The following is a 12791-nucleotide window of genomic DNA, read 5'->3' as shown; positions in this document are numbered from 1 at the left end:
CACTTTGACCCACTCTGGCGGTCGGCTGCCTGAGTGGGGCTGGGGCCCCCAGGACTGAGCAGCGTGGCGTGCTGCCACTTGGACATTCTCTGGCGGTCGGGCAACTGAGTGGTGTGAGGCCCCCAGGGCTGAGCAGCGCGGTGGGCTACGACTTTGAACCGGTGTGGCTGTCGGCCTCCTGAGTCGGGGGGTGGGGGGCCCACCCATGCTCAGCACCTCGGAGGGCTGCCACTTTGACCCACTCTGGCGGTCGGCCGCCTGAGTGGGGGTGGGAGCGCCAGGACTGAGCAGCGCGGCGGGCTGCCACTTTGACCCACTCTGGCGGTGGGCCCCCTGAGTGTGGGGGTGGCCGCCAGGGCTGAGCTGCGCGGCGGGTTGCCACTTTGACCCACTCTGGCTGTCTGCCGCCTGAGTGGGCTGAGGGCCCCCAGGGCTGAGCAGCGCGGCGGGCTGCCACTTTGACCCACTCTGGCTGTCCGGCGCCTGAGTCGGCATGGGGCACACAGTGCAGAGCTGCGCCGCGGGCTGCCACTTTCACCCACTCTGGCGGTCGGCCGTCTGAGTGCTTGGGGAGGGCCCCCAGGGCTGAGCAGCGCGGCGGGCTGCCACTTTGACCCACTCTGGCCGTCCGTCGCCTGAGTGGGTGGCGAGACCCCCAGGGCTGAGCAGCGCGGCGGGCTGCCACTTTGACCCAGCCTGGTGGTCCCCCGCCTGAGTGGGCTGGGGCTGCCAGGGCTGAGCAGCGCGGCGTGCTGCCACTTTGACCCACACTGGCGGTCGGCCACCTGAGTGGGGTGTGGCCGCCAGGGCTGAGCAGCGTGGCGGGCTGCCACTTTGACCCACACTGGTGGTCAGCCACCTGAGTGGAGGGAGGGCCCCCAGGGCTGAGCAGCGCGGCGGGCTGCCACTATGACTCACTCTGGCGGTCGCCCGCCTGAGTCGGGGGTGGCCGACAGGGCTGAGCAGCGCAGTGGGCTTCGACTTTTTCCCACTCTGGCGGTGGGCCGCCTGAGTTGGGGTGGGGCTCCCAGGGCTGAGCTGCGCGGCGGGCTGCCACTTTGACCCACTCTGGTGGTCGGCCGCCTGAGTGGGGAAAGGGCCCCCAGGGCTGAGCAGTGCAGCGTGTTGCCACTTTGACCCACTCTGGCGGTCGGCCGCCTGAGTGGGGAAAGGGCCCCCAGGGCTGAGCAGCGCCGCGGGCTGCCACTTTTTCCCACTCTGTCGGTGGGCCGCCTAAGTGTGGGTTGGGCCCCCAGGGCTGAGCACGGCGGCGGGCTGCCACGTTGACCCACTCTGTCGGTCGGCCCTGTGAGTGGTGGGAGGCCCCCAGGGCTGAGCAGCGTGGCGGGCTGCCACTTTTAGCCACTGTGGCGGTAGCCCGCCTGGGTGGGGGGCGGGGCCCCCAGGGCTGAGCAGCGCGGCGGGCTACGACTTTGAACCGGTGTGGCTGTCGGCCTCCTGAGTGGGGGGGTGGGGGGCCCGCCCATGCTCAGCACCTCGGAGGGCTGCCACTTTGACCCACTCTGGCGGTCGGCCGCCTGAGTGGGGGTGGGAGCGCCAGGACTGAGCAGCGCGGCGGGCTGCCACTTTGACCCACTCTGGCTGTCTGCCGCCTGAGTGGGCTGAGGGACCCCAGGGCTGAGCAGCGCGGCGGGCTGCCAGTTTGACCCACACAGGTTGTGGGCTGCCTGAGTGGGGGATGGCCGCCAGGGCTGACAAGCGTGGCGGACTCCCACTTTGACCTACTCTGGCGGTCGTCCGCCTGAGTAGAGGGGGGCCCGCCCGGGCTGAGCAGCGCGGCGGGCTGCCACTTTCAGCCAGTCTGGCTGTTGGCCTCCTGAGTGGAGCGGGGCCCGCCCATGCTCAGCACCTCGGAGGGCTGCCACGTTGACCCACTCAGGCGGTCTGCCGTCTGAGTCAGGGTGCGGCCCCCACGGCTGAGCTGCGCCGGGTTGCCACTTTGACACACTCTGGCTGTCGGCCGCCTGAGTGGGGCTGGGGCCCCCAGGACTGAGCAGCGTGGCGGGCTGACACTTTGAACCACTCTGGCGGTCGGCCCTCTGAGTGGTGGAAGGGCACCCAGGGCTGAGCAGCGCGGCGGGCTGCCACTTTGACCCACTCTGGCGGTCGGCCGCCTGAGTCGGGGTAGGGCCGCCCGGGCTGAGCAGCGCGGCGGACTTCCTCTTTGACCCACTCTGGCCGTCCGTTGCCTGAGTGGGTGGGGAGTTCTCCCAGGGCTGAGCAGCGAGGCGGGCTGCCACTTTGACCCACTCAGGCGATCTGCCGTCAGAGTCAGGGTGCGGCCCCAAGGGCTGAGCTGCGCCGGGCTGCCACTTTGACCCACTCTGGCGGTCGGCCGCCTGAGTGGGGCTGGGGCCCCCAGGACTGAGCAGCGTGGCGTGCTGCCACTTTGACACACACTGGCGGTCGGGCGCCTGAGTCGGGTGAGTGACCCCAGGGCTGGACAGCAAGGCGGGCTGCCACTTTGACCCACTCTGGCGGTCGCCCGCCTGAGTCAGGGGTGGCCGACAGGGCTGAGCAGCGCAGTGGGCTTCGACTTTTTCCCACTCTGGGCGTCGGCCGCCTGAGTGGGGGTGGGGTCCCCAGGGCTGAGCAGCAGGGCGGGCTGACACTTTGACCCATCTGGCGGTCGGTCGCCTGAGTGGTGGTGGTGGGGGGGGTACTCCAGGGCTGAGAAGCGCAGCGGGCTGCCCCTTTTTCCCACTCTGGCGGTCTGTCGCCTGAGTGGGGGTGGGGCCCCCAGGGCTGAGCAGCGCGGCGGGCCGACACTTTGACCCACTCTGTCGGTCGGCCGCCTGAGTGGGGCTGGGGCCCCCAGGACTGAGCAGCGTGTCGTGCTGCCACTTTGACACACTCTGTCGGTCGGGCGCCTGAGTGGGGTGAGGGACCCCAGGGCTGAGCAGCAAGGCGGGCTGACACTTCGACCCACTCTGGCGGTCTGCCACCTGAGTCAGGTTGGGGCCCCCAGGGCTGAGCTGCACGGCGGGTTGCCACTTTGACCCACTCTGGCGGTCGGCCGTCTGAGTGGAGGAAGGGCCCCCAGGGCTGAGCAGCGCGGCGGGCTGCCACTCTTTCCCACTCTGGCGGAGTGGACTAAAAATAAAACGGATTCTTACAAAAAAGAAAGGTGTAATTCTTAAATTTCATTTAAAGCTGAATGTGAAAAGCATTGAGAATCAAGATGATTCCGTGATTAAGACTTTCAGGAGAATGTATGAGTCATTACCATCACTGTGTAGCTCAGTCATCTGAAAGAGCAGTATTTTTCAAGAAGAAGCAATATGAGAGTGTAGGATCCTAACAAATACACATTTAAATGATAGTCTAGATGGTGATGTATCGTCAAATCAAATCAAGGTGTGTTAAATAGCTACGTGTGGGTGTATTTAGGTTTGTCTTAATATGTAAATAGAAAAGACTTTGCATTGAAGGAATTTAAGCTTTATTAAGCAATAAGCTGTTATGTAGGCTCTTCCAGAGTTGGTTTTATATGATGAGATGCACAGTAGAAAATGATCCCGGTTTTTCGAAGAAGGAAAATTGAATTTATTAGGGGACATGGTATCATTTGACCTTGTAGTATAAAATGGGTTTTCATAGGTATAGAAAGTGTGGAAGTATGTATTCGAAGAAACAGCAATTCAAAAAACCACAAAGCTGAGGCCATGAAATAATGCACTTGGTGATCAATGTGCAGTTCAAGTGAACTGACGCTCTTTCTTCTTTTCCTCCCCTCCCCCTCCCCTACCCTCCCCCTCCCCCTCCCCTCCCCCTCCTCCCCCTCCTCCTCCTCCTCCTCCTTCTTATTATTAGACAGAAGGGGCAGAAAAAGCCAGAATGGACATTTAGGTTGAAAATACGAGAAGATATACAGATGGCCCACAGACACGTGAAACAATGTTCAACATCTCTAATTACTAGGGAAATGCAAATCAAAACTATGAGACATCACCTTACATCAGTCAGAATGCCTATAGTTACCAAGACAAAAAACAACAAATGTTGAAGAGGTTGTGGAGAAAAGGGAATTCTCCTACACTGCTGGTGGGAATGTAAACTGGTGCAGCCACTATGGAAAACTGTATGGAGATTTCTAAAAAAATTAAAAATAGAAATACAATACCATCCAGCTATCCCACTACGGGGTATTTATCCAAAGAATCTGAAGTCAGTGATCCAAAGAGATTTATGAACCCCTATGTTCATTGCAAGTTTGTTAACAGTAGCCAAGATGTGGAAGCAACCCAAGTGCCCTTCTACAGATGAATGGATGAAGAGGATGTAGTGTATATATATATATATATATATATATATATATATATATATATATATATACACACACACAATAGTATACTATGCAGCCATAAAAAAGGCAAAATTGTCCCATTTCCAACAACAGGGATGGACCTTGAGGGTATGATGTTAAGTGGAATAAGCCAGACAGAGAAAGACAAATACTGAATAATTTGACTCATATGTGGAAGATAACAAACACGTGGATAAAGAGAACAGATTAGTGGTTACCAGAGGGGAAGGAGGTTGCTGGGTGGGCGAAAGGGACAGAGGGGTACATATGTATGGCGATGGATAAAAATTAGACCGCTGAGAATGAGCACGATGAAGTGTATTCAGAAATTGATAAATAATATTGTACACCCTAAATTACACAATGTTATAAACCATTGTGATCTCAGTAAGATTACTGGGAAAACAAAACAAAATAAAAAACCAACAAACGCATAGAGACAGAGATTGGATTGGTGGTCAGCAGAGGGCAGGGGGACAGGGAGGAGGTGAAAGTAGTGATTTGCACATGTGTGTGGTGATGGATTGTAATTAGTCTTTGGGTGATGAGCATGATGCGATCTACACAGAAATCAGAAGACAGTGATGTACACCTGAAATGTATATAATTTTATAAAACAGTGTTACCACAATAAAAAAAGATACAAGTTGAAATTAAAAGAATGGAAAATGAAAAAAAAGAAGATATTTTCAGCCATAAAAAAAGAACTAATGGAAGGAGCTTCAATTTTAATCTTAAAACTATACTGAGCCTCTGAGAATTTTCAGCTGGAGCTGACATTAACAAAGGTATTCATAAATGAATCTAGTGCACTGGGCACAATAAATTGAAAATGTGGAAACTATTCTGCTAGCTGCTAAATTAGGATAGTCACGTTAAAAGTAGAAGCATTGGTAATTCAAACAAAACATATTTTTTAGTGACCAAATGTAGAAAACATTGACAGCATCTGTCATTGAATCAAGATGGAGAAATCAAAAGTCACTTGAATAAATAGAATGTGACATTTTTACAGCACGTAATCTTAAAATGTAAAAAAAATCAATTAAATGTGAAAATATCAAATTTATAATATCACTGGATATTATTTTAATCATTAACAAAGGTATCACCTATATTTATGTTTTAATATAAAATACTTACAGAGCCATATTTTGTAAGCAATTTATATGGATGCTGATATTCTGCAAATAAGCATGTGCTTATTAAAAATGTTGAGATAAATTTAGCAAGCCTCTAATATAGGAAGTGGCCAAATAAATTTTAGAAATGTGACATATGTATAAAAAGGTACCCAACCTATTAGTGAGCAAATTACTATAGACAGTACATATGTTTTCAAGTAAACGCCAAATGTTGGAAATTTAAATTCTGAAACGTCTTAAACATGAATAACGTAAAAATAGATCACTGAAGACACTGAGTGTGTCTGAAAAATAAATCTAGTTTTCCTAATCCACGCCAATCTTTATTATACATTGAAAATATGGAATATAAAATCTCAAAACATTTTTATTTAACGTTTTAGCAGAATATTTCACATTCTTTATCTTTTTATTCTTCACAACAATCTTTCTGAAAAGGTACCATAGATAAATACCCCATGCCCTATTTATGGAATATTAATGAAAAGAGAAGCTAGAAAGAAGGTTGTCTCTTCATGGGATGAAGGAAAAAGAATGTCTCTTCATGGAGAAGAGGGTGTGATGAGCTTTGTATTGAACTGTTTTGATGAGAATGTGACTTCAGTACATTAGGTGGAAATGTCATCCAATGAAGGACATTATGACTGGAGAATGGAAGGAGGTGAAGGCGAGTGGGGAAGGTGTGTTCATTACACACTCACAGATTACGGTTGAAGCTATGGGATTTGATGAGATGTTCAGAGTTTCTGGATATAGGATAAAAAGTGACAGACTAAACAGAGAAAAGACAATGCGAAACCCAATATCTATTGTTAGATACAAATTTATGTCTGAAAAAATATCTAAAAGAATAGTCTGTTTTGTAAAAAGTACAAGGAATTTCCTTGAATAGCTTTCAGCAAAAAAAAAGTTAGATAATTTATCTATATTTGATCATTTTAGTATATATTTACAAAATTTCACTTTTATTTGAAAAATAATGTTGTAGTATGCATCGTTACACACGATTTCCTAGTAATACAAAGGCTAGTGTGAATATGTAATCCTGAAATAACAGGAGCTTCTTAGGAGCTACAAAAGATGGGATAACTAACATTAGGTGTTTCAGCTTTTTTTTTTTTTTTTCAATAATATGGATTCTATTCCTTCAGTTCCTTATTGGAAATGCTATGGTTTTGCTGGATGGCCTCCATTTGCCCATCCAGATATATGTCCCCATTTTCTGCCTGGCTCTGTGCCCAGTGAGGCTGACCTGCTTGGACTGCACTGGTGGGAACTCTTGCTTCACAGTTTCTGGTTAAGTTTTGCAAGCGTCAGCCACCTGCAGGAAGAAGAGGGCCCTCAGGATATTTATTCCCTCTGGTCCCTGGGCTGGGCACTGCAGGTAGGGTGCTTCCCTGGACTGAGGGCCCCAGGCAGCCCTCACCAGATGACTTTCTCTCCAAGTCCGGAGACTGCTCCCTCCTTTGTTCTTTCAGGCCTAGAGGCAGTAATGGATCTCTTCATTGCTAAATCTTGTTTGACCTAAACCCTGCCCATCATTTTGGAAAGAACCTTAATGCTCCCTAGTTCCAGTTTGTCTATGACATGTTTTCTCATGGCAAGACACCACAGGTTACAATCGTATATATTACCTTTGCCTTCTCTTGACAACAGAAACTGGGGAGGAAGGTGCAAAGAAGACACACCAAGAAAGAAAATAGGCAGAAATGTGCATTATTCTTTGCTTGTAAAAAATTATCTGTAATTTACCTAAAGTGAAATTCACTCTCTTGAGAGGCACAGCCCTGTGAGAATTGACAAATGCATATGATTGTGTAAACTACCACCACACTCAAGATACAGAACAGTTTGTCGTCTTCCAGAATATCACTGAGCTGCTCTTTATAGTCAAATGCCTTCCCCATCTCTAACCCTGAAGTTAGTCTCTTCTCCATCCTGTAGTTTTGCCTTCTCTGTTTCCACATAAACGGATTCACATGGTGTGCAGCTTTCTGAGTCTGGCTTCTTTCACTTTGCTTATTACCTTTGAGATTCATCCAAGTATTTGTGAGCATTAACAGTTGGTTCCTTCTTAATGTTGCATGGTATCCAATGGTACGACTGCACCATCGTTTCTTTATCTACTTACTGGTTGAAGGACATTTGGGTTGTTTCCAGTTTGGGGCAACTGTGAGAAAACACTGGTATAAACATTTGCGAACAGATTTTGTGTGGACGTAGGTTTTCATTTCACTAGGTTAAATACCTAGAGTGGGATTGTGGGGTCATCTGGTGTTTGTTTAACATTATAAAAACTGCCAGATATTTGATATTAACAGTCATTTTCATTTTATCATACAAATCTTAGTATCTTTGTAGAATGCCAATTTATCACGTAAGAGGGGATGTATTTCCAGACTTTCTAGCTTGTTCAACTCCTTTATCCACGAATCCATATGCCAGCAGCACACTGTTTTGTTCCATATAGCTTAATAGTAAATATTAAACACGGGAAATATATGTCCTCAAGTATTTTCCTTTAATCAAATCATTTTGTATATTCTAGGACCTCTGACTTAGCAAATATGTTTTAGATTCAGTTTCTTATATATTTTAAAAATCCTGCTAGAATTTCCATTTCAATTAGGCTTACATTTAATCTATAGATGAACTCAGGGAAGAATTGCCATCTTTATGTCAAGCATTCCAGTTGATAGAATTGTATATTTATTTCTTTACTCTATCTTTAATTTCTCTGAGTCTTTTACTTTTAACTTCCAGTGGACACATCTTATAAATTGCCAATTAAATTACTCCTAGAATTTTAATTTTATGCTTTTGTAAATGATGTTACTTTTTATTTTATTTTGTACCTGCCCATTGAGAGGTATAGCAGTAAATTTGACTTTTGTGTATTAAGTTTGTGTCTTGCTACTTAATAAAATTACTTATTGTTTCTAGTATTCATTTTTTTTGGGTTCCTTTGAATTATCTACATAGATGATCACATCATCTCTAGAAAATAGAGTTCTACTTGTTCCTTTCGAATTTTATGTTCCGTTTCTTCTTTCTCATCTTTTTACACTGATATCTGGTCAAAGTTGAAAAGGAATGGTGACAAGTATATACTTGCATTGTTTAAGATTTTAGGTAGAAATCATTATTTTTATTTTTTCAACACTGAGCATTTGTCTTTCTATTCTTAGTTTGCTGAGAGGTTTTCCATGAATTTTTAAAAGTTTTTTCACATGGTTTCTTTGCCTCTATTAAAATGATCATGTCTTTTCTTATGTATTATTTTAATATAGTGAAGTGCATTAATTTTCATATATTAAACAAACCTTGCGTTCCTGTAATAACACACAATTTTTTCAAGCTGTACTACTCTGTTTTAACCAGGCTAAAACAAAGTTTATCAACGACTGATTTGACCTGATATTGCGTAAAGGAGGTCAAGACAGTTCTTTTCTTCCATATTAACTTGGTCAGTTACTTTTGTAAAGATTTAAAATGAGAGTGGATGGTGCAGAGAGTCCCTGTGTACTTCCTTCCCAAACTCACAGTTTCCCGTGTGATTAACATTTTCTTTCAGTATGGTGCATTTGTGACAAGTGAAGAACAACCAATATTGACACTTTATCAGCAACTAAAATTAATTTTGTTAGGATTCATGCTTTGTGCTGTACGGTTGTATGGATTTTGACAAATGCATAATATTGTGTATCCACGATTACAATAGTGTGCAGAGTAATTTTTCTGCCCTAAAAGTCCTTGTTTTCCACATATTCATCCCTCCTCCCCTCTCCCCAAAACCACTGGCAACCACGGATCTTTTTAATGTCTCTGTAGTTTTGCCTTTTCCAAAATGCCATTTAAGTGGAGTGATATAATATGTAGACTTTTCAGTCCGACTGCTTACCCTGGGAAATATAAATTTAAAGTTCCTCCATGGTTTTTTTTGTGGCTTGATAGCTCATTTATTTTTTTCTATGAAAATATCCCAGTGTGTGCATGTACCACAGTTTTTTCATCCGTTCGTCTATTGAAAGACCCATTTTCTGACTCACAGCATTTTCCTTCTTTCTGAAGAACTTCTTAACGTTTCTAACAAGGCAAGTTTATTTTCTGAGTCTGTTTAAGAATTATATTTGTCTTTCTTCAGACGTTAGAAGTTTCTTTGTGGGAAGTTGCTTACTCAACAAAAAATTTTTTATTATTTTTCATGCATATAGAGATATTCAGATTTTCTATTTCTTCATGGGTCATTTGTATCTTTCAAATAGTTTGCATATTTCATCCAAGTAGTCAAATTTTCTGGCATAAAATTTAATACCATCTCTTTATTATCTTTTTAATGTCTTAATAACTATGGAAGTTCCCCCCTCCATTCTCCATACTATTAATTTTTGCCTTTGCTGTTATTTGTATTAGCCTAATTAGAAGTTCATCCCTCTTATTGATATTTTTAAATAATCAGTTTTTCATTTTATTAATTTTCTTCATTGTTTTTCTATTTTCTATTCCATTGATTCCTGTTCTTTATTAGTTTCTTTTATTTGTTTACCTTTTGTATAATTTCCCCCCCTTTTTAAAGTATTTTAACCAGGAATGTCAGACCATTGATTTTATGACATTTGTCTTCTCCAATATTATCATATATGGCTTTATTTTACCTTGTAAACACTACTGTATCTGGATTTAAACCATTTTGAATGTTGTATTTTTACCATTACGCGTGTTGAAATATTAAGAAAATATTGTGAGAAACTTTCACAATATTTTCTTAATATTGTGCTCAAGCTGAGGGGACACTTCTCTACAAAATGAATACGTAAGCCCTCGGAACAAACCAATGTAGAGATGCCAGTGTGGAATGTCACTGAGAAGTTCAAACAAGGACCATGAGAAATGGAAAATCTCTTACAGGCTGCATGAGACCTGGAGACAGAACACAATGTGAGTTGACCTTGGAAGATATGACAAATATCTGCATGACTAAGCTCTGAGCTTGGCACAAGGAAAATGGATGACGCCAATAGAAAAGATCACAGGCCTTTCCTTAATATTTCTGACGTGGTAAGCATCAAGGCCTTGATCATCATGTGGGAGGGGAAGGGAAAGGAACATTACTGTAACTAAATGTTTTCCTATTCCAGGTTGGGTCAATTTGAGTGCAATTACTTCCACTTAGGACAGTAAACTTTGTGGCGTTGCCTGCTTCTGAGTCTTGAGGAGCAATTTTCACTGGTTAAATTTTGCAAACAAAACCAGCAATGTATAAAATAACCATACTGAAAATCTCTTAACAAAGCATTAATATCAATCTCTGCGTGTGGACTCAACTGATTTATGACAAACAAGTTCTAACTGTTTGAGCAAACTGACCTAGAGACAAGCAACTCCAGTCACTGTTGATTTGGGGCATGCTGCCGGTTTATGAAGAATGAGAAATGATCCTGCAGAATACTTTATAGTGCTGGGGCAGATAAAATGCAGGCAGTTTTTTGCGCAGAAAAAAAAGGGGCAATAAAAGAAGCTTTATTAGAGGTTGTCAATAAAATAATCATTTTTTTCTCTAATTCCAAGGATAATGCTGAGAAAAGGAAGTTCAAAGACAATGATATTAAGGCCCTGTATTTCAGATTCTAGATTCATTTTACAAAGTGGACAATTTTACGGAAAGAAGATTCACAAAGAATTAAAGTTTGGACAAAATCCAGCATTACAATTTTCCACAAAATCTTGAGCAAAACAATAAGCACTGTGCTTTTTCTTAGACCCATGCGGCATGATGCAATCTGTACAATGCATTAGCTTTGTAATAAGAAGTTTCAGATCCACGAGTCAGTGGTTAGCACTCTTGACCTATGATGTGGTAGGTACCTAAACCCATCCCAGTATAGCGATTTAGACGGTGTTGTGGCAGAGAGCTGGCTGTGGGCATGGCCTTCAGAAGAGAACATCGTGACAGTGCCTTTGGCACTTTATTCCTAAGTAATCTGTTAACCTATCAACACATTTCACTATATGACCTTTGGAATAATGAAACTTTAATTATTCAGATATGTTCAAAAATTGGAACCTCACACACTTCATGCATTTTAGATATGTGATGAATGTTTGCCAGACTGAGAATTAGTAGCCTTGAGTACTCGTAAACTGGGGATGCACTGGGGCATTTTCATTGGCCCACTAAGGCGAAAAGAGGAGAGGGCTGCTCTACTTCCTCACACATCGTACAGTGAACAAGAGAAAGCATGCTTCTCCACCTGAGTAAATTAACCTAAGCCTGATCTTGCTTAGTTTACAAGAGAAAATTTTCCAACAATTGTTAAGAGTAGAGGAGAATGTCGTGCCAGTTATAAAGTTTCCCCAAATCATATAGCCAACAATGCTTTACCACAGGTTTTCAAAAGATCTTTTCCCTTCTCAACACTTTGCCACTTGCTCATTTCCAAAAACAGTTCTGCTGCTGCTGGCAAATTCTCTGTGCTCCTGTAAAAGGCCTAGTCTCCTGAGCCACAGAAACACGCGCTGTAAAATGGGAGAACATTTGCTTTCACTTCTCTAAGAAACATCCATGTACTATAAGGATTAAATCCATATCCATTTGTTTAAAAGTTCTCTTATCTCCCAAAGCCAAATGGTTACAATCTAAGATGGGCACCTAAGTTAGTCAGGGTGGACCACTAAGACATCTCCCTAGGGACTGTCGTTTCAAGGAGAAATAAGACCCAAGGGTTGGAGACACCTCTAGTTGGTAAAAGCCAAAACCATGAGGCTGTCTGACTCCCAGAGAGATTATTTACATGCCAAAGGGTTCAGTTAGGATTCAGGCCCATTATATTTCAGGAGGGAACAACTGCCCCCTTCCCCTTTATAAGCAGAAGTGTGTCATTTTCCCCCATATCTTGCCTATGAAGTGTCCAGCCACTCATTAGGACAACTGACCTGGCTCTCATCAGGCTGCTCTAGGGGTAAGGACTAGGGCAACGGGCACCAACAGACATATTACTTACTGGGAGGCATTTCATGAGAAATCTGTCTCTTATCTAGAATACCCTATGTACACATTCAGGATTAAATTAATAAAAATGAACGTTAAAAGCCGGTGGGAGCTATCTTTCACCATTGCCTTTATTTCCTCCTCTTCTCCTTTTCTGGTTTAAATTGCCCCAGAAAAATATTTTCTATTTAGAGACAAATTGTACATTTTAATATGATATTTAAATTATGTAAGCCTATTTACATTTTTACATTTGATATAGTTTTTTTTAACAACAAAAGGAATATCACGGGAATATTTCTTCCATGGGATCGTGGAAACCTGTGCTTTA

The 12791-nt window shown here is 44.2% G+C and overlaps 1 protein-coding gene across 1 annotated transcript in view; it reads left to right on the top strand.

Moving 5' to 3' along the window:
- The first annotated feature begins 2288 nt into the window (after positions 1-2288).
- LOC138922154 (ral guanine nucleotide dissociation stimulator-like) overlaps positions 2289-12791 on the top strand; it is a 43826-nt gene continuing 33323 nt past the window's right edge. Inside the window, exon 1 of the mRNA XM_070258988.1 lies at positions 2289-2444. The gene's annotated coding sequence lies outside the window, so the exon portion shown is untranslated. The remainder of the gene's footprint in view (positions 2445-12791) is intronic.

This window comes from Equus caballus, unplaced genomic scaffold (assembly GCF_041296265.1).
Source record: "Equus caballus isolate H_3958 breed thoroughbred unplaced genomic scaffold, TB-T2T haplotype2-0000561, whole genome shotgun sequence".
In the NCBI taxonomy this organism is placed as follows: Eukaryota; Metazoa; Chordata; class Mammalia; order Perissodactyla; family Equidae; genus Equus; species Equus caballus.
Note: the sequence above shows the minus strand (reverse complement) of the source record. Positions and strands in the feature narration are given on the sequence as shown.